Raw genomic sequence first — 27,135 nt, 5'->3', positions numbered from 1 at the left:
TATGGTCACTGGCACAGTCAGCACCTCTATGTGTACGAACGTCAATTATACTAGTATGCCTTCTCTTATCAATGAGAATATGATCTATCTGATTATGAGTTTTACCATCTGGAGAAGACCAGGTATATTTATGTTTAAAAGTGGTACTTTTCACAATTAAATTCTTTGAGGTTGCAAAAGTAATCAATCTTATACCATTATCATTACTTAATTCATGAAGACTTTCTTTACCAATCGTGGGTTTAAATGTCTCTTCTTTGACAATCTGTGTATTAGTCACCTAACAGAATTTTCATATCATACTGAGAAAATTTATCAAAGACCTGTTCTAACTCTGTATAAAAATCATCTATAGTATTATCATCTTTATCTTCCGTTGGTGCATGTATGTTTATTAAAATAATTTTACACCACCTACCCTGTAAAATTGCATATGATATCCTATCATTAATAAATTCTACTGTTTTAAGAGCCGAGATAATTCTATTATTTATGAAAAAGTCTGTTCCAAAATTATGATTTTCAGTACCACCATAGAAAAAATTATAATTTTTAGTTTTACAAATCCCTTCTCCTGACCACCTAACTTCCTGGACAGCTACTACATCTAATTTATACTTAACTATCTCATTAACTGTACACTGAAATGCCCCAGGCCGGTAAAGGCTCAGAACATTCCGGGTGCCTAATTTAATATCCTTATTCCTAATGTAGATCTTATCCTTAGTCCAGGGACCTCCCAAAGTAGTCCCCACCCGGAGATCCGAACGGGGGACTATTTTACCTCCGGAATATTTTACCTTGGGAACATCCATGGCCTTATATTGCTGTTTCTTGACATTTTTTTTATGCCTACTACGTAGGCTATTTTACATTTACTGAAATTGAAAGCCAGAAATTTGTAATATAGAAGTTATAAGCATATATACTTGGAATCATTCTGATGTTTAAAGCCATCCTCGCTCTATGTCAACTTAAAATGGCACCAAGATGAAACGGGTCAAGACATGGCAGAGTGTTTTCTTGTCTTGTGTGTAATGAGATCTGCCTCATTCTCTTCTGAAGTTGTAAATGTCCACTTCTCTGTTGCCTCTGTGTAGTTTAAAAATTTAGAATAGAATTGTCTTTATTTAGGCAGGCGTGTTTCGGCCTCGTGGGCCTTTCTTACAACCAACCCTTGTCAAAGATACAATAAATGAATAAAAACATAGGAAAAAACACATTGATCATGATAATACAATAAAGATAATATAAATATTATACAATAATTAAATGATACATTGAATTGATAAGTATAGAAGATAAGTTATAAGTCTTCCGTAGTTCATTGTGTGTGGCTGGGGTTTGTTAGGTATGCAATGTGTGATGTGGGAGTGCAGGTGCAATTGTTTACATATGAAGGTTAATGTAGTTGTTGGGACAATAGTAACTTTAGTTGTTTCTTAAAACTTTGATGGCAAATAATGTTAGTCAATGGTGCATGCAGTTTGTTCCATTCCCTTATCCCTGTAACAATGAAGGACTTGTTATAGGTGGCGGTTTTATGTTTGGGGATTTTTAGATTGTTGTTTCTTGCTGATACTATGTTCGACCGAAGTTCTACGAGAGCAGATCTTATCGAATAAGTATTTTGGGGGCCACTCTTAAGTATTTTGTGCATCAAGGTGACTGTTAAGTATTTTCTTCTATTGTTAATGTTTAGACAAGAAAGTTTCTTTAAATTGGGGGATACATGTTATTTTCTCTTTAGGCTAAATATGAAAAGTATACAACCGTTCTGAATTTTTTGAAGTTTATAGTTTAGGCCCTGGGAGATATTACTGTACACTGGAGCGGAATAGTCTAGTGTATAGCGAGTGCTTGCATAAGGCGATCTTTTACATTAGCGTCCATAATATGTTTTAAATGATACAAAAGATTTAAGTTTCTCCGTACAGCTTTTAACAATAAATCTACTTGTGCCTCCCAATTTAAGTGTCTATCGAACATAATCCCCAAGTATTTGCATGTATCCACTTTGCTTAGCGGTATACTGCCGAGAGTTGGAGAAGAAGGTGCATTTTTGTGAATTTGTTTAAGTGTACCATGAGTTCCTATGATCATGAAGCAAGATTTTGTTGGATTTATTTGAAGGGATTTCCCCCGTGACCAATTTTTTATAGCATTAAGGCCGATTTGTAGTTTGGGCAATCATTTTCGTAGTTTTCTGTATTACACCGAATATAGATTTGAGAATTCTCAGCATACTGATGGTATTGGCAATCTTGGACAGCACGTCGAAATCAGCTACGTAAATCATACATAGTACTGGACCTAATATACTTCCTTGAGGGACTCCTTGTTGAACAGGTAACCATTTAGAGTATGTAACGTCCGGTTCCCGATATTTCACACGTTGTTTTCTATTGCCTAAATATGAACGAAACCAATTTAACGTGTTTCCGGTAACGCCAGTGATACAGTTTGCCCAATAGCAATTCATGATTGATCGAGTCGAACGTTCTTGACTAGTCTAACAAGACTAACAGGGTAACTTTATATTCGCCTATTCCTTTACTTATATTGTCTACGATATCTACCAGTGCAGTGCAAGTACTATGCATTTTTCTAGAACCAGATTGAAAGTGTGGTAGGAAACATTGAATATGTTGAAGTATTTGTTCATAAATTACCTTTTCAAGTATTTTTGACATTGTGGATAGAATGCTAATGAGCCTTAGATCTTTAATTTCTGTGGGGTTGGATTTTTTAGGTATAGGTGTTACTTAGCATTTTTTCCATTCTTGAGGGAAAGATTAATATCGTGTGTAAGAGCTTCTTAGCAAAAGAGGATACAATGTTGCAAAACAGTTAGGTTTATGCCATCATTACCGCACGCGTTTGATTTCATTTTGTTTATTATTTTATGTACTTGTTCGCCACTTACTGGGGTAAAAATGAACGGGTTATGGTTGGGTAGCTGGAAATAAGTGTTAATTTCATCAATCACCGCTGCATTGCTATCTGATGGTGCTTTTGGGTTAACAAAAAACTCGTTTACTGCATCAGGCTAAAATGTATCTGAGGAGAGCACATTACTATTTTTATTTTGTAAAAGTCCCTGGCTTCTGAGGTTAGACCGTACGTTCTTAGCATTTTTTATATTCATATTTACCGTTTCGTTATAGTGTTTAAATTTTGCGTTTCGGACTACTTTTTTGGCTCTGTTTCTAAAATATTTGTATGATAAGTGAGTGTCTGGGTCTCCTGTATTTATGTACCTCAGATGAAAGTAGTGGCGCAACTTCCAGAATTCCCTTTCTCGATTTGAAATTCAGTGGGCGGGAGGTTTGGTTACACGATTTTTTCGCTGGAGGCATGCTTATCTATTAACCTAATAATGTTATCATTCAAGGCCCCACCATTGCATCTACGTCATCGTTTCTTTGGATTTCACATCATTTCAGATTTTCCGCGTCTTTTCGAAACTTATCCAAGTCGATGGTTTTGAAATTTCTAATTTTGAAAAAAAATTGAAACTGTTTTGGTGCGTACAGGTCAAATATGAAGTATGTTGTATGGTGATCTGTATGTAATTCCAGGTAACTCGCTCTGCCCAATTTGCTTTACAATTAAATCTTGTGAACAAACGATTAAATAAATTAATGACTTCTACGTCGCTGTCACTCTGCTCGGTTTGGTAATTAATTGTTTCCCGTGAATTATATATAATTATATATATATATATTATATTGATTATACTCTGAAGGAGTCGAGTGCTGCTTTTGTTGTTTCTTAACATGTTGATATTCCAGACGCCTATCGCAATGAAGTAATCGTAATTTAAGTGTAGGTGTTGAAGTATATCAGCTACGTGGCTGATGTGAGTATAGCTGACATTAGGGGGTTTATATGCTACCAAAATTCCAATCGTTTTCCTATCGATAGTTATTTCGATTACAAGGTACTCTACTCCCATATCATTATTAACAAACCGTCTAAAAATTTCCATTTATGCGATTTGTTATGTATAGGCATACACCACGTCTAGATTTCTTTAATCTATCTTGTCGAACTAATGTGAAATTTTCTATGTATATCATATTATTAGTATTGTTCGGTTTTAACCACCTTTCTGTAATGGCAATCAGGTGAAAGTTTTAGTCCGATATTATTTGTTTAAATTACAGCGCCTAGAATAACGTAGTGTGGAAAACGGCATGCTTCTGCGCTCTCAAGCTGGTTCCACTCGAAAATGATCCGCTAGAGGCGCTGGTGTTGACCCCGGTGCTTTGTGTTCGACTGCTTATAATGGAAGTAAATGGAGTTTTCGCTGCAACGTCTGATTCTTTACATGAAGCATTTCTATGAATTTGATAATTGCTATGATATTTGGTACAGTGGTCGCGAAGATATTAACGAACATTCTAGACAGTCGACCACGTCCTGTTATCGTCATACTTTAGTTAATAATACGGGAGAAAAAATACGCGTGGAATGTTCTTGGCAACTAAATTTTTGTGTATGAATTAGGTTCATTATTATTATCATCATCATCATTTCTTTTAAAGATATACACACTGAAGCATTTGTATTTTGGATATTTACTGTCTCTTTTCTTCCGCTTTAAACTAATCGCGGCGATGATGATAATGATGATTGCATGAAACGACAAGGGGAACCCCACAAAACTTTCTTAGTGGCATCGACATGAGTGTAAGGCAACTTTCAAACCAATGGGACAAGCGACACGGGATGTTCACACTGTCACACTAGTGACACACACTTCCAGACTGTAAAATAGCATTCATTGCACATGAGGGTCCAAACAGCAAACGACACGTTCATATGGCGTATTCGCGTGCTACTTGTTACTTCGGTCGGAAAGCTCCTTAAAGGAAAGGTGCTGAGACCGAAGCGACGCGCTACAGGGGGAGTTCCCAACTAAGTGACAAGCGACATGGTGCCTTCAGTCTATTAGCAAGCGTTGCTTGCGAACAACAGATAGGCGACACTATGAACCGCACAATACAACAACAGGTCCATGCGACACTATAAGCCACACGTGTCGCTTTGTCGCTTCTGCGTCGCTCAAACTGGGCCATTTCCTCAATAGCTTGCAACATGTTGCCGTGGTTTGTTGTTCGCGCATACGCGATGCAATGAGTGTCTTTCTTTAGTGAGATTGCGCACCAAAGCGACAAGCGGCACGCGACACTTATCGCTTGAGGATTTCACCAACCGAACGCTGGCCTGTGCTTCCCGTCATGCCGCTACGATGTGAAATGTTGCTCTTGATTGGCTCCTTTCCAAGCAACATGTGTCACTTCGGTATGAAAGTTGCCTTGGACCGAATGACCCGTGTCGCTTTGGTGTGAAATCCTCGTATCGTTTGTCGCGTGTCGCTTTGGCGTAAAATCTCCTTGAGGAAACGGTGCAGTCAGAGCTTTTGTCCCTACGGTTCGAAAGGCTCCATTGATTTCCGACTGCTCGCTTTCAAGCAACATTTGTGGTTTGTCGCCTCGGTATGAAATATCTCTCAGGATACTATTTATATTCTAATAACATAGAAAAATAAACTCTAATACACAGTCCAAGACCTGACGTCCGGAATCACATTGCGATGTTTCATCTTGTGTTACGCATGCTATTTATTTATTAATTTTATTTTACTTTTCTTTCCAAATTAATGCCATTTCGTGACTGCAAATCACTCCACAAATATAACTGTTTCCATCAATTCACTTACCGCCTTTCTAGAGAAACAAATCTACACAATATATTCCAAAAACTAACTAAGCCGCATTACTTTCATAACAAAATTAGCACCTGGGTCGATCGCACTGCCATCTACTTGTCATCGTTTCGGGGAACCAGTTTCTTGGGTCGTTTTCCACACTATGTATTCAAGGCGCTGTAGTTTAAATTAATCTATGGAGTTTAGTAAACCTTGAATATTTAGATGGTATAATTTAAAACCATTTTCAGATTGATTTACTTCAGCTTCGAGCTGTTTATGTTGTAATTATTGTGGCGGATATTAATGGGCGACTCCTCAAAGTAATTGTAGTGAATTCTCATTCGTTACTGCACCATTGACTACCTTGGTAGGGTCATTTATATTTATCGTTCTTGGTAATGGAGCATATATACTGTCCTGAGTGCGAATTACATAAGGCAATAGCAATGGAAATTTGCATACGTATAACACTTAACTTTAATTGACAGGTGCTAGCTTTCATAGTGACTTATTACTTACAATTAAAAAATTTAAAGTATTAAAAATAAAATGCAAAGAAAAGTAAAAAAGTTAAGAATAAAAAAATAATAATAAAAACGTGAAAAAAGTATAAAATGAGAGTTCTAGCACAAAAAAATAATGGATTTTTTTGTTGATAACTAAAAATGGGAAGTAGAGATTTGACACCAAGCACTCAAAGAAAGAGAGAGAGAGAGAGAGAAAGAGGAAGAGGGAGAAAGAGAGATAAAGAGGAAGAGAGAGAGAGAGAGAGAGAGAGAGAAAGAGGAATTGAGAAAGAGAGAACACACACACACACACACACACACACACGCACACACAGAGATAGAGAGAGAGAGAGAGAGAGAAAGAGGAAATGAGAAAGAGAGAACACACACACACACACACACGCACACAGAGAAAGAGAGAGAGAGAGAGAAAGACAGAGACAGAGAGAGAGAGAAAGACAGAGAGAGAGAGAAAGAGAGATAGAGAGAGGGAGAGAGATAGAGAAAGAGAAAGATGAAATAAGACGGAGAACAACACAGAGAGAGAGAGAGAGAGAGAGAGAGAGATAGAGAAAGAGAAAGAGGAAATAAGACAGGGAGAACAACACACACAGAGAGAGAGGTGGAGCTTATAGTTTGTATCTTTTGTCACCAGCCACTCGACGAAAGCCACTCAAAGAAAGATGATAAAGAGAGAGAGAGCGATAAAATAGGGGAATATATATATAGAGAGAGGATAAAGATAGTGAGAGATCATAGATGATGAACAGCAGAGAGAGAGAGACAGAGATACAAAGAGAGAGAAAGAGGATATGAGAAAGAGAGAACACACACACACACAGAGAGAGAGAGAGATAGAGAGAGAGAGAGAAAGAGGAAGAGGGAGAGAGAGAAACAGACGGAGATAGACAAAGATTGGAAGAGAGAAAGAGAGAGAGAAGAAGGAAATGAGAAAGATGGTGAGAGAGAGAGAGAGAAAGAGACAGGAAGAGGAAATGAGAAAGAGGGTGAAGAGATCGAGTTGAATAAGTGGTAAATTGATGGAAGAATATTCACACAAAACAGAGAGAGAGAAAGAGAGGGGGAATAAAAAAGAGGGAGAGAGATAAAGAGGAAATAAGAGGGAGAGAGAGAAAGATGAAATAAGAGGGAGAAAGAGAAAATGAAAATGAGAAAGAGGGAGAGAGAGAGGGAGAAAGGAATAAAATAGTAGCCTAATTGATGGAAGAATACTCACACAAAACAGCCATGCTTTGTTTGGGAATCGAACCCAGTGGTGAGTTTGAAGGCGAGAACGAAATCTGAGTTGATTGAGAATATAGGAAGAATGGCATTGCTGATCATCCGTGGAACTGTTGTCTTGTGCTGAATTTTCGAAAGTAATCTAATTTCCGATGTTGTTTTGAAAATCCTAGAATGGAACTGTGACACCCTTTCTCCAGCATATTTACTGGTTTCCAACGGGAAGGTGTTTCAAAGGCACATTTTTTTGGATCTATGACCGTTCATCGGCAGGAAGTGTAATTTCTACTTTGATGTCGATTGTCTGTTAATACCCTGAAGTGTTAACGGGAGACGCACTATTTCGGAAGATTGACTTTCTCCGATTGTGGCGTCGGATTAAAAATAGAGACAAACAAGCACAATGTGTTTGCGGAAAATTTTGTGCACCGATGACGTTGAAGTAGTTACTGTATCGACAACAGTATAAAATTAGATGATTGCCACCAGCTTTCACATTTCCAAAAGAAGCTCAAGAAGACGCAAGCTGTATTTGCCGACTTGTATCAGTAAATTAATACCAGGTAAGACTGTAGTAAGTTGTTGAAATTTTACTGACTAATATTGCATTGTGTATTTGAGATAAAAGTTTAATGTGAATTTTGTGCATTTTGTTAACTTTTTATTAGACTAATTGCGATGATGATGATGACAAAATTAAAAATGGCTTCTCGAGTTTATTTTATGCTCGGATAGGTTAATCAGGACTGGGTTTATATTTTAAATTAAGATCCGAACCAATGCTCTGTGTTTCAAGACCGATATTTTAATACATCAGTCGCAGTGAGGGTTCACGAGTGGGAAACGCCACAAAGATGCGAACATAGAATTTATTATTATTATTATTTTTTTTTTTGGCACACTAGGATGTTAACCAATCGCTACGATTCTTAACTTTTTGCTTTGAAGGTACTGTCTCGGAGAATGTTAGTAAGACATCTGAATGTCTTTCAAAATAAAATTTGTTGTGATTTTAGTTTAGAGCAAAGATGAATTGAAAAATTTACCGAAAACACTAATATTATTTTTTTCTTTTCAGATTAACACTGCAGAATCGCCCTTCTAGTTTGTGTGAACCATATTTGAAAATAAAAAAATCGGTAAGTAAATTTTAAAAACATATTTTTTTTAAATTAACGATTCAGTGAATATTGTAGTGAATATATTGATATTATTTCTATGTATTGGTTATTGTTAACTTGAAAAAACGAGTCAGTGTGCAATATTTTTCTAGACCAAGATTTCCTTGAATACATCGCGATGATGAGACTGAATGTTCACAAGATAAAAACTGTTTTATTAAGGTTATTTTATGCTCGCATAGGTTAATTTTGACTGGATCTATATATTTTAAATGCAGATTATAACTAGTGTGCAATGTTTCTACGCCAAGACACAAAAAAGGTAAAGTGTTCCCCTGTGCATAGCACAACGCCATGAAGGCGTATAGGGGGTGTGGGGGTAACGCCCCACACTTTCTTGATCCGGTCGTGAGTGGGGGTGATGTGATCAGCATCACGCCCCTGACCGCCTTTACCCCCCAGGGTTTCCCCCAGGTACCCATGTTATTCGACGCTGGGTAGGCGCCGGGGCCGCTTTCACCGTTAGAAAAGTTCCCGGATTTGAACCGGCCGGGGATCGAACCCGGGACCTTTAGCATGGTAGTCAGACGCGTTACCGACTGAGCCACCGCGGCCACACCAAGACACATCACAACTATTACTGTATCATCGAGTATCAAGAGCCAAAACATAAAATAGGATTCGAACTTAGATTTTTTGGCATTATAGGATGCAAACAATTTTTAACGATTTTGATTTTCATTGATTGATTGATTTGCTTTATTTTATTTTGTGCTTTTTGGCTAATTTGCGATGATGGGGATGAAAATTGATGAATGGACACTCACAAGCATTTATGCTCATTTATGGACTTCTAGCGTCGGAGCGCGATGCTAACCACTCGGCCACGGGGTCCGACATTTTAAGGATTTTGAATTCTATGCTTTGTAGCTAACTTCACCGACAGGAAGAATGGTAGCAATGCATGCAAATAATTTTCAAATAAAATTTGTTGCATACGATAATCTGTTTAAATTTATTAGTTTTAATTAAATGAACAATCTACGGAAAACACTAATATCATTTTTTTTTTATTTTCAGGTTATTCGTGCGGATCATCTTTTCTATTTTGTTTGAAGTGTATTTGATAATACGAAGCGGTAAGTAATTTTTCAACAAGAATAATATTTTTTTATTTTTAATAGATTCAGTTACAGTTTAGTGCATATAATTATTTCATTACTATGAAAACGAGTGATGTTGCTTTGGAGGCGGTGGAAGATGAAATGTTGATTGATTGATTGATTGATTTAGTTTATTTTACTTCGCGTTTTGTGCCTCTTGGCAAATTTGCGAAGATGGGGATGAGTGATGAAATGATGAAATGGATGAAAATGGACATTCACAAACAACCATACCCGACCGGGATTCGAACCCGGGACCCTTGGCGTCGCAGCGCGATGTGCTAACCACTCGGCCACAGGGTCGGGCGGAAGATGAAATGTGTTAATTACATTCACAATAGAACAGTTTGTATTACAGTGAGGATTTTCTTAACTACCCAAGAAGCTAGCGTTATTTGAAAAAGATTTTTTTTTACTACCCAAGAAACTATTGTTATTTGAAAGAGATAGATATTTGTATTTAGAAAAACAGAGACATTTGAAGAAAATGGTTCTGGCGCATTTAGGATTCGAACCTAAGACTTTTGATTTTGATGTGCACAAAGATTTTCTATTTTTATTTTATGTTATTTTTTCTACCACTTTTGGCTAAACGCGACGATGAGTGATCATGTGATGAAGGGATACTTACAAATAACATCTTTGCCTAATTCGGGATTCGAACAAGGGACCCCTTTGGCGCGCCAGCATTCTTAAAATGTAACTTTTGTAATTCAATGTAGCTTTTTCTACCGATGCGTAACCGCGACGGTGAGGATAAGTGATGATATGATGCAATTGATGAAAGAACACACAAAAAAAAACACCAATGCAAAAAAAAACAAAAAAAAAAAAGGAATCGAACATAGGATGCTGTGCTAACCACTTCACCAAGCGATAGGATATTTTAGAATATGGTTTTTTGGCATAAAGTTATGTGCATCGGAATATAATATTGTGTCAACCATGTAAATGTATGTATCTTCACGGTAATTTCGAAGAGGGCGCCCCTCTGCGGAAATTTTTGTGAGTTTTTTCTAAGCGTGTGTGGCGATGCGGTTTCAATTTTTTATCCCATGTTAAATTGTAGGTCCAGTCCCAATTAGCCTTACTGTGCATAAAATGGACCTAAAATACCAAATCAATCAGCCAACAACCAAACGGGTATGATAATTGGGAATCTGGTCTTCTGACATAAAGTTATGTGCATTGGAATATAATATTGTGTCAACTATGTAAAAGTATGTACTTTCACGGAAATACCGAAGAGGAAATGATTGATAGCAATTGTATTATATGTAATAAATTTATAAAATTAAAAAGTAACCACCTTGAGACTTATCCAGATTTTATTTTTCAGCGAAATGACCATCGACGCAAACATGGTAATTGTGAACCCCACGGAAGTCGACGTAGTGTGTGTATGAAACGACCGAGGATATTACCCATGTTTTCACAGTCGAGTATTCATGATGGCAGGGAAGAACACCACCAAGGTAGACAATGATATTGTTACGGAAATTTTAACGTTCTGTACATGTTCGCACGATTATGTCGACGTGTACTGTCTCTGGAACTCATTGAAGCGTTACACTCCAGATTACGCTGTGATTTGCAATGGACGATACGAATGTTTGGATAATCAGGATGGACATTCTTGTGAGATGGACCATTTCTTGAAATGCGGCGGCAAAGGTGTAGAATCTGAATGTCATCGGTGCATATGGAGCAAGATAAGAAGTGTGAGGCAGTATTTCCAGGAACCAGAGAATACGTTACATGTATTTCAGTTCTATCAACGGAGCCACCCTGAATTCAAGGGAGATCCGCTAGGAGATGAGCAGGTATTCTACAATACCCTTTGCACTCTTTGTGAGATGTCTTCACTGTTGAAAGAACTGGTGGTATGCATTGCAGAGAATGAGCGGACATATGGTGCGACCAGATGGCGAGATGGGTGTTAAGGTAATGGATGTGATAATTTTTAAACAAGAACAATATTTTTTGTTTTATTTTTAATAGTTTCAGTTACAGTGTAGCGCAAATAATGATTTTATTACTATGAAAACTAGTGATGTTGCTTCTGAGTTTACTACTAAGCGTATTGAGGTGGCGGTGGAAGATGATATGTGTTAATTATATTCACAATAGAATAGTTTCTATTACAGTGAGGATTTTTCTTTACTACCCAAGAACCTAGCGTTATTTGGAAGAGATAGATGTTTGTATTTAGCAAAACAGAGAAATTTGAAGAAAATGGTGCTGGCACATTTACGATTCGAACCTAAGACTTTTGATTTTGATGTGCGCCAAGATTTTTTTTATTTTATGCTATTTTTTTCTACTACTTTTGGCTAAACGCGACGATGAGTGACAATGTGATGAAGGGATATTTACAAATAACATTTTGACCTAATTCGGGATTCGAACAAGGGACATCTTTGGCGCGCCAGCATTGTTAAAACGTAACTTTTGTAATTTAATGTCGCTTTTTCTACCGTTAATGTGAGTGAAGTATAGGTTTTGTTTAAAACTGTTGGTCCACTGCTCTTTCTACCCCCCCCCTCAAAAAAAGTAAAATGGGTGGATAAGCTATTGTTCGAGAAAATGTTTGTCATGTGAACTTGAATGTCCACAAGTGGATAGTGTGAAGCGTTCTTTCACGCTGTTGAAAAATACCGTGGTATTATGAAAAGTAAAAATGTAATAAGTATAGAGAACATGCCAAATGTGAAAATGTAAAAACTCATGCAATTAAATGTTTGGAAATTATACTGTTGTTTATTGTAATGATTACAAGAAATAAAATATATTTAAAGTTTATGAATGTTTAGTTACAATTTTTGAAGTACATAATTGGTGCATATATAAATTATTTATAATGAAATGAATGGTGATGTATATAAATGTATGCAATATGTAATAAGGTAGAGGGCATGGTGGTTCGGATTTCACTTTTCAAACTGTAGGTCCTATCCTGATTAGTCACTTTGTGAATGAAATGGATGTAAAAACATACTGAAACTATTAACTCAGAGTGGTTGGAATTCGACATTAAATTAATTAACTTAATGAACTAATGATGTAATGGTAACCTATGTTATTGTCTTGTATTTAACTGTTCTGAGTTTGACATCTAATGAAAATATCTATTCTATGTCCATCTCAAATTTACCAGCAGTAATGTTGTCACTTTGTAATAAAAATGCCTGGCTGAATACCCGGTGGGAACACATATTGTCCGGACCCACAAGGTCTTTGGAGATGTGTGGGGAGAAAGTTCTCGGAATTGTAAGATTTGGGCGTAAAGTCTTGGAAGTTCACAACAGTAAAACTTCATAAATGTGCGTAAATTAAGAAGAGATATTCCATAAATAATAGAAGTGGTTAACACATTTAATCTACGTGAATATGGAAAAGGTAAAATAATTGAGAGAATTATTATTATTATTTTGTTTTTCGCAAGTTGTAGTTGTAATGTTGTTAACATGCAATGATGCAAATAATATACTTATAATACCGGTTAACACAAATGTTCAAGGTTCCAAGGATGGAAACATGGTGGAGACACCAGTCTACGGTCGAACCAGGGACTTTTGAAGACAAATTTAAAAGGTTCAAAGGTTGCTGGTTAGATACCCGATGCAAGTACCATCACTCCAATTCACATTGTTGTACTGAGAGAAAAGTGGCAGGAATGCGACAGTAAAGAAATTAAGATAATCAAGCAGTGACATTACGATCAAGGGGTCCCAGAATCGATACCCGATGACGATACACCAATTTCAAAGTTGCATCTTATGCCTTGATATTTTAACAGAGCTGTGTTTGAGATTACAAGTTCGAGTTCTTTTGATAAATATGTCCAACAGAAGTATTATGTTATCGCGTTTTCTGCAAATGAACCGATTCGTACAACGGAACTAACATTTTTTGATTTTGCATATTAAGACAAAACTGGTGCCAAGCGGAATAATAGTATGCAGGGAGAAAAGAGAGATGAAGATAAAGAGAGGGAGAAGAAATAGAAATAATAACTATTTTTCTCTTTTGATTTTTCCATGTGCGGCTGTGAAAAAGGAAAGAAAGAAACAGAGATAGAGTCAAAGAGATAGAGGAACAAAGCAGAAAATAAAAAGATATACAAATTCCCTCCTTTTGTCTTCTTCCTTTTTTTTATCGTGACTCGAAAGGAGAGAAAAATAAATAAAATACAAAGAGCGATAAAAACACTCCCTCCCTTTTGTCTCTCAGAGTATATCCTTCACTGCTGTTTTCTCTCTCTTTAGATTCACACAGACCTGCGACAAAGTAATAAAACACAACACCAATCATTTGTCGAGCAGATAACTGAACAGTAAACTGACTCTCGAAGACAAATTTGAAAAGGTCAAAGTGTCCCTGGTTCGAGACTCGATGGAGCATTCGCCTACGAACATCTCAAATTCACCTCATGTACCTATTTCAAATTTTGATAAGAAAAACCGTTGGAACAATTTGTGGGTGGTTTTTTAAGTGTCGTAGGGGGAAAATGTTGAGCAAGGAAGAGAGTAAAGACGTGTGTGAGGGTTGGAATTGAACATTGAACAAACGTCTTACAAGTTTGAGAATTAAATAGTATCCAAGAATGTTCCAGGGTGTATTAGAATTTTGGAAATCTCTTAGATTATACCCTTCCTGCACTATTGCTTTTTTCCCCCAATAGATTCACACAGATTTGCTATAAAGCAATTAAACACAACACAACACAAAACCTTTGACTAGCAGAAAACTGAACAGTAAACTGACTCTTGACGACAAGTTTGAAAAGATTAAAGGGGGTTTCTGGTTCGATACTCGATGACACTCGCCTACGGACATCTTATATTCCTCTTATATGCTTTTTCTTGTACCTTGATAACAAAAACCGTTGGAACAATCTGAAGGATTTAATGGTGATAGAGAGAGAAAGAGGAAATAAGAAAGAGAGAACACAAACACACAAACACATTCACACAGAGAGAGAGAGAGAGAGAGAGAGAGTGATGTGTGTTGTTTTTCAGTTTCTTAGTTTCCTTTTTCTGTCTCTCTCTCTCTCTCTCTCTCTCTCTCTCTCTCTCTCTCTGTGTGTGTGTTTGTGTGTTTGTGTTCTCTCTTTCTTATTTCCTCTTTCTATCTCTGTCTCCAGGGTTCGATACCCGGTGTAAGCACATAGTGGTTCGGATCCCACTTTAAACTGTAGGTCCAGTCTCGATTAGCCTTACTGTGCATAAAGTGGACTTAAAACACCAACTCAATCAATCTTTACCACTATTCCTTTACTTTCACCATTATCCAAAAGTGGTAAAACATAGATCACATGACATCACAAAATATCCTTTATCTAAAACTTCATATGCGTCCTTTTGCAATTTCTTTCCCAGTTTGGTATGCCAATACTCCATTTTGCACCAAATATTACTTAGGTGATAACAAATCCATCTTGACACATTTTTCAGTACATGTAGAAACTGTTCAATTTCCAAAAAAAAAAATATTACGTCCTGGAACATTTTCGGATAATAATTCATGCTCAATGTTGTAAAAAAAGTTTGTTCTCTGATCAAATCCAACACACGCCCATTTTTTACTCCCCTTTACTCTCAACTGTTTTCCCTTATCACCATTAAATCCTTCAGATTGTTCCAACGGTTTTTGTTATCAAGGTACATGAAAAAGCATATAAGAGGAATATAAGATGTCCGTAGGCGAGTGTCATCGAGTATCGAACCAGGAACCCCCTTTAATCTTTTCAAACTTGTCGTCAAGAGTCAGTTTACTGTTCAGTTTTCTGCTAGTCAAAGGTTTTGTGTTGTGTTGTGTTTAATTGCTTTATAGCAAATCTGTGTGAATCTATTGGGGGAAAAAAGCAACAGTGCAGGGAAGGGTATAGTCTAAGAGATTTCCAAAATTCTAATACACCCTGGAACATTCTTGGATACTATTTAATTCTCAACCTTGTAAAACGTTTGTTCAATGTTCATTTCCAACCCTCACACACGTCTTTACTCTCTTCCTTTCTCAACATTTTCCCCCTACCACACTTAAAAAACCACCCACAATTTGTTCCAACGGTTTTTCTTATCAAAATTTGAAATAGGTATATGAGGTGAATTTGAGATGTTCGTAGGCGAATGCTCCATCGAGTCTCGAACCAGGGACACTTTGACCTTTTCAAATTTGTCTTCGAGAGTCAGTTTACTGTTCAGTTATCTGCTCGACAAATGATTGGTGTTGTGTTTTATTACTTTGTCGCAGGTCTGTGTGAATTTAAAGAGAGAGAAAACAGCAGTGAAGGATATACTCTGAGAGACAAAAGGGAGGGAGTGTTTTTATCGCTCTTTGTATTTTATTTATTTTTCTCTCCTTTCGAGTCACGATAAAAAAAAGGAAGAAGACAAAAGGAGGGAATTTGTATATCTTTTTATTTTCTGCTTTGTTCCTCTATCTCTTTGACTCTATCTCTGTTTCTTTCTTTCCTTTTTCACAGCCGCACATGGAAAAAACAAAAGAGAAAAATAGTTATTATTTCTATTTCTTCTCCCTCTCTTTATCTTCATCTCTCTTTTCTCCCTGCATACTATTATTCCGCTTGGCACCAGTTTTGTCTTAATATGCAAAATCAAAAAATGTTAGTTCCGTTGTACGAATCGGTTCATTTGCAGAAAACGCGATAACATAATACTTCTGTTGGACATATTTATCAAAAGAACTCGAACTTGTAATCTCAAACACAGCTCTGTTAAAATATCAAGGCATAAGATGCAACTTTGAAATTGGTGTATCGTCATCGGGTATCGATTCTGGGACCCCTTGATCGTAATGTCACTGCTTGATTATCTTAATTTCTTTACTGTCGCATTCCTGCCACTTTTCTCTCAGTACAACAATGTGAATTGGAGTGATGGTACTTGCATCGGGTATCTAACCAGCAACCTTTGAACCTTTTAAATTTGTCTTCAAAAGTCCCTGGTTCGACCGTAGACTGGTGTCTCCACCATGTTTCCATCCTTGGAACCTTGAACATTTGTGTTAACCGGTATTATAAGTATATTATTTGCATCATTGCATGTTAACAACATTACAACTACAACTTGCGAAAAACAAAAAAATAATAATAATTCTCTCAATTATTTTACCTTTTCCATATTCACGTAGATTAAATGTGTTAACCACTTCTATTATTTATGGAATATCTCTTCTTAATTTACGCACATTTATGAAGTTTTACTGTTGTGAACTTCCAAGACTTTACGCCCAAATCTTACAATTCCGAGAACTTTCTCCCCACACATCTCCAAAGACCTTGTGGGTCCGGACAATATGTGTTCCCACCGGGTATTCAGCCAGGCATTTTTATTACAAAGTGACAACATTACTGCTGGTAAATTTGAGATGGACATAGAATAGATATTTTCATTAGATGTCAAACTCAGAACAGTTAAATACAAGACAATAACATAGGTTACCATTACATCATTAGTTCATTAAGTTAATTAATTTAATGTCGAATTCCAACCACTCTGAGTTAATAGTTTCAGTATGTTTTTACATCCATTTCATTCACAAAGTGACTAATCAGGATAGGACCTACAGTTTGAAAAGTGAAATCCGAACCACCATGCCCTCTACCTTATTACATATTGCATACATTTATATACATCACCATTCATTTCATTATAAATAATTTATATATGCACCAATTATGTACTTCAAAAATTGTAACTAAACATTCATAAACTTTAAATATATTTTATTTCTTGTAATCATTACAATAAACAACAGTATAATTTCCAAACATTTAATTGCATGAGTTTTTACATTTTCACATTTGGCATGTTCTCTATACTTATTACATTTTTACTTTTCATAATACCACGGTATTTTTCAACAGCGTGAAAGAACGCTTCACACTATCCACTTGTGGACATTCAAGTTCACATGACAAACATTTTCTCGAACAATAGCTTATCCACCCATTTTACTTTTTTTGAGGGGGGGGGTAGAAAGAGCAGTGGACCAACAGTTTTAAACAAAACCTATACTTCACTCACATTAACGGTAGAAAAAGCGACATTAAATTACAAAAGTTACGTTTTAACAATGCTGGCGCGCCAAAGATGTCCCTTGTTCGAATCCCGAATTAGGTCAAAATGTTATTTGTAAATATCCCTTCATCACATTGTCACTCATCGTCGCGTTTAGCCAAAAGTAGTAGAAAAAAATAGCATAAAATAAAAAAAATCTTGGCGCACATCAAAATCAAAAGTCTTAGGTTCGAATCGTAAATGTGCCAGCACCATTTTCTTCAAATTTCTCTGTTTTGCTAAATACAAACATCTATCTCTTCCAAATAACGCTAGGTTCTTGGGTAGTAAAGAAAAATCCTCACTGTAATAGAAACTATTCTATTGTGAATATAATTAACACATATCATCTTCCACCGCCACCTCAATACGCTTAGTAGTAAACTCAGAAGCAACATCACTAGTTTTCATAGTAATAAAATCATTATTTGCGCTACACTGTAACTGAAACTATTAAAAATAAAACAAAAAATATTGTTCTTGTTTAAAAATTATCACATCCATTACCTTAACACCCATCTCGCCATCTGGTCGCACCATATGTCCGCTCATTCTCTGCAATGCATACCACCAGTTCTTTCAACAGTGAAGACATCTCACAAAGAGTGCAAAGGGTATTGTAGAATACCTGCTCATCTCCTAGCGGATCTCCCTTGAATTCAGGGTGGCTCCGTTGATAGAACTGAAATACATGTAACGTATTCTCTGGTTCCTGGAAATACTGCCTCACACTTCTTATCTTGCTCCATATGCACCGATGACATTCAGATTCTACACCTTTGCCGCCGCATTTCAAGAAATGGTCCATCTCACAAGAATGTCCATCCTGATTATCCAAACATTCGTATCGTCCATTGCAAATCACAGCGTAATCTGGAGTGTAACGCTTCAATGAGTTCCAGAGACAGTACACGTCGACATAATCGTGCGAACATGTACAGAACGTTAAAATTTCCGTAACAATATCATTGTCTACCTTGGTGGTGTTCTTCCCTGCCATCATGAATACTCGACTGTAAAAACATGGGTAATATCCTCGGTCGTTTCATACACACACTACGTCGACTTCCGTGGGGTTCACAATTACCATGTTTGCGTCGATGGTCATTTCGCTGAAAAATAAAATCTGGATAAATCTCAAGGTGGTTACTTTTTAATTTTATAAATTTATTACATATAATACAATTGCTATCAATCATTTCCTCTTCGGTATTTCCGTGAAAGTACATACTTTTACATAGTTGACACAATATTATATTCAAATGCACATAACTTTATGTCAGAAGACCAGATTCCCAATTATCATACCCGTTTGGTTGTTGGCTGATTGATTTGGTATTTTAGGTCCATTTTATGCACAGTAAGGCTAATTGGGACTGGACCTACAATTTAATATGGGATAAAAAATTGAAACCGCATCGCCACACACGCTTAGAAAAAACTCACAAAAATTTCCGCAGAGGGGCGCCCTCTTCGAAATTACCGTGAAGATACATACATTTACATGGTTGACACAATATTATATTCCGATGCACATAACTTTATGCCAAAAAACCATATTCTAAAATATCCTATCGCTTGGTGAAGTGGTTAGCACAGCATCCTAGGTTCGATTCCTGTTTTTTGTTTTTTTTTTTTTTGCATTGGTGTTTTTTTCTTGTGTGTTCTTTCATCAATTGCATCATATCATCACTTATCCTCACCGTCGCGGTTACGCATCGGTAGAAAAAGCTACATTGAATTACAAAAGTTACATTTTAAGAATGCTGGCGCGCCAAAGGGGTCCCTTGTTCGAATCCCGAATTAGGCAAAGATGTTATTTGTAAGTATCCCTTCATCACATGATCACTCATCGTCGCGTTTAGCCAAAAGTGGTAGAAAAAATAACATAAAATAAAAATAGAAAATCTTTGTGCACATCAAAATCAAAAGTCTTAGGTTCGAATCCTAAATGCGCCAGAACCATTTTCTTCAAACGTCTCTGTTTTTCTAAATACAAATATCTATCTCTTTCAAATAACAATAGTTTCTTGGGTAGTAAAAAAAAATATTTTTCAAATAACGCTAGCTTCTTGGGTAGTTAAGAAAATCCTCACTGTAATACAAACTGTTCTATTGTGAATGTAATTAACACATTTCATCTTCAGCCCGACCCTCTGGCCGAGTGGTTAGCACATCGCGCTGCGACGCCAAGGGTCCCGGGTTCGAATCCCGGTCGGGTATGGTTGTTTGTGAATGTCCATTTTCATCCATTTCATCATTTCATCACTCATCCCCATCTTCGCAAATTTGCCAAGAGGCACAAAACGCGAAGTAAAATAAACTAAATCAATCAATCAATCAATCAACATTTCATCTTCCACCGCCTCCAAAGCAACATCACTCGTTTTCATAGTAATGAAATAATTATATGCACTAAACTGTAACTGAATCTATTAAAAATAAAAAAATATTATTCTTGTTGAAAAATTACTTACCGCTTCGTATTATCAAATACACTTCAAACAAAATAGAAAAGATGATCCGCACGAATAACCTGAAAATAAAAAAAAATGATATTAGTGTTTTCCGTAGATTGTTCATTTAATTAAAACTAATAAATTTAAACAGATTATCGTATGCAACAAATTTTATTTGAAAATTATTTGCATGCATTGCTACCATTCTTCCTGTCGGTGAAGTTAGCTACAAAGCATAGAATTCAAAATCGTTAAAATGTCGGACCCCGTGGCCGAGTGGTTAGCATCGCGCTCCGACGCTAGAAGTCCATAAATGAGCATAAATGCTTGTGAGTGTCCATTCATCAATTTTCATCCCCATCATCGCAAATTAGCCAAAAAGCACAAAATAAAATAAAGCAAATCAATCAATCAATGAAAATCAAAATCGTTAAAAATTGTTTGCATCCTATAATGCCAAAAAAATCTAAGTTCGAATCCAGTCAAAATTAACCTATGCGAGCATAAAATAACCTTAATAAAACAGTTTTTATCTTGTCAATATTCAGTCTCATCGTCGCGATGTATTCAAGGAAATCTTGGTCTAGAAAAATATTGCACACTGACTCGTTTTTTCAAGTTAACAATAACCAATACATAGAAATAATATCAATATATTCACTACAATATTCACTGAATCGTTAATTTAAAAAAAATATGTTTTTAAAATTTACTTACCGATTTTTTTATTTTCAAATATGGTTCACACAAACTAGAAGGGCGATTCTGCAGTGTTAATCTGAAAAGAAAAAAATAATATTAGTGTTCTCGGTAAATGTTTCAATTCATCTTTGCTCTAAACTAAAATCACAACAAATTTTATTTTGAAAGACATTCAGATGTCTTACTAACATTCTCCGAGACAGTACCTACAAAGCAAAAAGTTAAGAATCGTAGCGATTGGTTAACATCCTAGTGTGCCAAAAAAAAATAATAATAATAAATTCTAAGTTCGCATCTTTGTGGCGTTTGCCACTCGTGAACCCTCGCTGCGACTGATGTATTAAAATATCGGTCTAGAAACACAGAGCATTGGTTCGGATCTTAATTTAAAATATAAACCCAGTCCTGATTAACCTATCCGAGCATAAAATAAACTCGAGAAGCCATTTTTAATTTTGTCATCATCATCATCGCAATTAGTCTAATAAAAAGTTAACAAAATGCACAAAATTCACATTAAACTTTTATCTCAAATACACAATGCAATATTAATCAGTAAAATTATAACAACTTACTACAGTCTTACCTGGTATTAATTTACTGATACAAGTCGGCAAATACAGCTTGCGTCTTCTTGAGCTTCTTTTGGAAATGTGACAGCTGGTGGCAATCATCTAATTTTATACTGTTGTCGATACAGTAACTACTTCAACGTCATCGGTGCACAAAATTTTCCGCAAACACATTGTGCTTGTTTGTCTCTATTTTTAATCCGACGCCACAATCGGAGAAAGTCAATCTTCCGAAATAGTGCGTCTCCCGTTAACACTTCAGGGTATTAACAGACAATCGACATCAAAGTAGAAATTACACTTCCTGCCGATGAACGGTCATAGATCCAAAAAAATGTGCCTTTGAAACACCTTCCCGTTGGAAACCAGTAAATATGCTGGAGAAAGGGTGTCACAGTTCCATTCTAGGATTTTCAAAACAACATCGGAAATTTCATTACTTTCGAAAATTCAGCACAAGACAACAGTTCCACGGATGATCAGCAATGCCATTCTTCCTATATTCTCAAACAGCTCAGATTTCGTTCTCGCCTTCAAACTCACCACTGGGTTCGATTCCCAAACAAAGCATGGCTGTTTTGTGTCAGTATTCTTCCATCAATTAGGCTACTATTTTATTCCTTTCTTCCTCTCTCTCTCCCTCTTTCTCATTTTCATTTTCTCTTTCTCCCTCTTATTTCATCTTTCTCTCTCTCCCTCTTATTTCCTCTTTATCTCGCTCCCTCTTTTTTATTCCCCCTCTCTTTCTTTCTCTCTGTTTTGTGTGAATATTCTTCCATCAATTACCACTTATTCAACTCGCTCTCTTCACCCTCTTTCTCATTTTCTCTTCCTGTCTCTTTCTCTCTCTCTCTCTCACCATCTTTCTCATTTCCTTCTTCTCTCTCTCTCTCTTCCTATCTCTGTCTATCTCCGTTTATTTCTCTCTCTCCATCTTTCTCTTTCTCTTTCTCTCTCTATATATATATCTCTGCGTGTGTGTGTGTGTGTGTGTGTGTTCTCTCTTTCTCATATCCTTTCTCTCTCTCTCTCTCTCTCTCTTCCTATCTTTGTCTATCTCCGTCTATTTCTCTCTCTCCCTCTTCCTCTTTCTCTCTCTATCTCTCTCTATATCTGTGTGTGTGTGTTCTCTCTTTCTCATATCCTCTTTCTCTCTCTTTGTCTCTCTCTCTCTCTCTCCTGTTCAGTGTTCATCATCTATGATCTCTCACTATCTTTATCCTCTCTCTATATATATATTCCCCTATTTTATCGCTCTCTCTCTCTTTATCATCTTTCTTTGAGTGGCTTTCTTTGAGTGGCTGGTGACAAAAGATACAAACTATAAGCTCCACCTCTCTCTCTCTCTGTGTTGTTCTCCCTGTCTTATTTCCTCTTTCTCTATCTCTCTCTCTCTCTCTCTCTCTCTCTGTGTGTGTGTGTTGTTCTCCGTCTTATTTCCTCTTTCTCTTTCTCTATCTCTCTCCCTCTCTCTCTCTCTCTTTCTCTCTCTCTCTCTATGTCTTTCTCTCTCTCTCTGTCTCTGTCTTCCTCTCTCTCTCTCTTTCTCTGTGTGCGTGTGTGTGTGTGTGTGTGTGTTTGTTCTCTCTTTCTCATTTCCTCTTTCTCTCTCTCTCTCTCTCTCTCTCTCTGTGTGCGTGTGTGTGTGTTCTCTCTTTCTCAATTCCTCTTTCTCTCTCTCTCTCTCTCTCTCTCTCTTCCTCTTTATCTCTCTTTCTCCCTCTTCCTCTTTCTCTCTCTCTCTCTCTCTTTCTTTGAGTGCTTGGTGTGAAATCTCTACTATGGGAAAACTAAAAATTGGCGAGCTTGCATATTTGCATATATGCTGGCTTGATTTGTGATAGTAGATGAAGGCTGAGGGTTGTTTACATTTTACAGGCTATTATGTTACATGTTCTTGCCCTTCTTTCACCACCGTTGAAAATTGCAGAGAGTCTTCCATGCTTTGTGTGGTTCGGCGCGGAATATTCTCCTTCGCTCCCCTCCCCTCTTCCTTTGACCAGTCACAGACAGGTGTCCGTACGTCATTGATGGGGAAGCGGTTCCAAAAATAATACACACCACCGTTAGGAGGGGAGTTTGGCGAAGCGGGCGTGCGTTGCTGTCGACTGAACTTTGCAATGTCCTCCCAGTCGGTAACCCCAACCACGTTTTCGTTGTGTAGGGCAAGCACATTTCCATCGGTTGTCCACTCGTTCGAATATTTTACTTAGTCTTTATTTATTTTATTTATTTTATTTATTTTTATTTATTACTAAACACAACAGGCGAATGCCCAATTACAGTGTTCTACATTTCTTATTTATCTTTACACTCAGTATATCAGATCTTTACCACCATGTACAATATATATAAGATACAGATATAATATATTATAAATTACATAAAATATGGAAATAAAATAAACAAGGATAAATCAAGGATAGAAGTTATTTACATTAAAGAAATATATTAATTATGTGTGTAATAAATGACCTGTAAATAATTGACACACTAGAAAGTACGTACATATATGTAATTGAGTATAAACTACGAAAGAAATATATATTTACAAATATTGCGTTTATGTTTACATTGTTGACATTTATTCTTCCATTCCTTACCTTACCTTGTGAAAAGATCCAGATTTGTTTTCGTGAGTTTTTCCGTGATGTAGATGCCTGTTCCTGTAGCCTTGAGGTTATTTTTTTTTGTAGACCAAGTCTTTCTGGGCGTAGGTGACAAAGCGTGCAATGATCGGCCGTAGGTTTCCATCACGTCGCGGTGCTCCTGGTCGCTGAACACGGTGGAACACATCTTGAGGCACTTCCACTTTCACCTGCTCGTTGATTACCTTTGACACCATCACTTTCACCGATGCCATGGAAAACAGGGTTCAGGCGACGATCATACTCATACTCGGCGCTGGTTTGATTTCCTTCAGCACTGCATCGCTTGCAAAAGCCAGCGCGATGCGTCTGTCGAGGTCTCCGAACTTCTGGTTCAGTTCCTTCGCTATTGCTGTGGGGATGGAGTTTTCAATCAGCTGCCAGTGAGCTTTGCTGATTCCCATTCCGGGCAATACTGCTCTTAACACCGATAATGTTCACGAGAAAGTAAGTACTTTGACCGCAGTATTCCCTCCTCCGTGCAAGCTCGAGTTGGGTAGACGGTTCACAGCGGGCGACTCAAGCGGAAAGAGAGAGTTATTTACGCACGTCCAAACCCTTCGAAGGTCTCAACTCATGTGTTGAGTTTGTTAGGTTTATCTTCAGTCCTCTTTATTCTCAGATTGGATAATCGAGACTGGACCTTCAGTCTAAAGTGGAACCTGACTCAGTCTGAATTTTGCATCTAACGGGGAACAAATTTGTGACCCTGTGATGATAAGGCGAAAATGTTACCAGTACGGCATCGAAGAGACCTAGTATCTCATCTTGAGTCACGAACTAGTATATTTTATGAGCAATATAATGAGTCATGCTCCAAACTTTGTCAGCCAATATAGGTCATTAAGGCAAACAACGTTTCTAAGTAACTTTTTCTGCTGACAGCTCGTTGCTACACTACAAACCCTTGCGAAACGTAATTTCATCCGGAAGGCATGCAAAATTTGCCAGTGATGTATTAATCGAATTGGAGGTGTATTTTTTTCTATTGTTTGAACATTAAATTACGACAGATAAAATTATATTTATTGTGATTGATTTCTGATTTTGGTATAATGTTAAATGTCTGGGTGGACATCAGAGCATAGCAGAAACATGGAAATGACCAGTCAAGATCACCTGCCCCGGAATTTGAACCCAAGTGTTCCGCGTGGTAGCCAGATGCTCCAATAATCGAATTATCTCGGATCCTATGGAGGGACATTGTATACTCTCCATAAAATTTGGGACGTAAAATGTACTGCTATATATATAGGCAACAACTTTTGGGGGGGAATTAAGGGGCTTTCTGTCCTAACCCCAAATTCATGTAGAGGACCATATATTATATATTGAATCTGACAACTTTGCCCCCCTTTCAAAAATTGTACTTTACTTTGCCGCCTCTGTCGTTGTACACCGCTGCGGCACTGATTTATTGAATATCAAACATTTTGTTACGTCCAACCGATGAACGTAACAAAATGTTTGATATTCAATAAATCAGTGCCGCAGCGGTGTACAACGACAGAGGCGGCAAAGTAAAGTACAATTTTTTTGGAGAGACAGATTTTTGGCATCCCCTCACTTTCCACCCTCCTATCCCTAACTTTCACCCTGGTCCTCCTACCTTCTACTCCCAATAAAAACCTTGACCACGTTTCAAAATTTACGGTTTTATGTAAGAAAATAATAGCCTTATAATAGCCTAATAGCCTTATTTTTAAGTACTGCATTTACTTAATGAATAACTATATCAAAAAATTCAATGAAAATAACAGCAATCTCTTAGCTACATGATTTTACAATTTATTTTGTTATCAGAAGAAAATTTTAAAATTTCCTCGGAAGGATGAAAGCCATGAAGACAAAGGATATAATGAGCTGTGCTTCTGGGCTTAAACTTCGTGAATGATGAGAACCACTTTCATTTTCAATTCCATTTATTATTGATTTTTTATTCTTTGTTTTTTTTTCTTTTCTACATCTTTTTATGACATTTTTACTTTCACTAAATCGATTCTTACCCTATAATAATTTAATGATAATCTATCACATCATGCTGGCATCTACGATTCTATATAAACTCCTTTCTTCCATCTCGTTTAATTGTTGACACTATGAAATATCTGGTTTGTAACAATTCTTCTTAAAATAAATAGGCTACTAAAAAAGGACACCCCGGTTTGACGCCCGGTCCTTAAGCCGCCCCTTGGTTCAGATCACCTGAACACTCTTCTAAAACATGCTACATAACATTAAATTGTGAGTTGTAAAAAAAAGTTCTGTACACTGAATTATACTTAGGAGGTTCAATTGGATGTGTAGTGTAAAAAGCATAGGACGCTTCAAGACATACAGTCTCCGACATAACAAGAAGTTGAATATGTACAATGAACTCAAGATTAAGAAATAGACCACGGTGGAAACTACACAATTACAAGATAACAAATCGCATTCTCCGTAAAGTCGCTGAAGAGATTCGTATGATTTAGAAATAAATACTTTTGAAATTACAAAATGAAAATACATTTTAAAGTTTTGATCTTAGGGTTTTATGTACGTAAATATGCTTCTGTAGTCAAATTAGTTTCTTGCTGATAACTTATTTTGACCTATTTTATCACTTTTCTTCAGCCACTCTTGGCTGTAATAACCACTCCGCCTCCACGGAGATCCCGCTCAAATTAGTTTAGATTAAATTATTAAATTAATACTCTCCTAGCACAATCTAATAAATTTCTTTAAATATATACTACAGGTCACAGACAAATAATTGTGTAAGTAAAGAAAAATATTACGCTCATAGATCTAGAGTAGTTAAAGGAAGATAATGCTTTGCACCCGTTGTAAGTTCAATTCTTTTAAAATAAATTTTAGGTTTGATTTCATGTATTAAAAATGCTTTTTTATTAATTTAAGTACTACTCAAACATAAAC

At 36.7% G+C, this 27,135-nt stretch overlaps 1 protein-coding gene across 1 annotated transcript in view; it reads left to right on the top strand.

Annotated features, from left to right (window-relative positions):
* Positions 1–27,135, top strand: part of LOC146002312 (uncharacterized) — a 204,350-nt gene that overhangs the window by 71,627 nt on the left and 105,588 nt on the right. The gene's annotated exons all lie outside the window — the stretch shown is intronic.

Source organism: Lepisma saccharinum, chromosome 18 (assembly GCF_977018435.1).
Source record: "Lepisma saccharinum chromosome 18, izLepSacc3.1, whole genome shotgun sequence".
NCBI classification, from domain to species: Eukaryota; Metazoa; Arthropoda; class Insecta; order Zygentoma; family Lepismatidae; genus Lepisma; species Lepisma saccharinum.
Note: the sequence above shows the minus strand (reverse complement) of the source record. Positions and strands in the feature narration are given on the sequence as shown.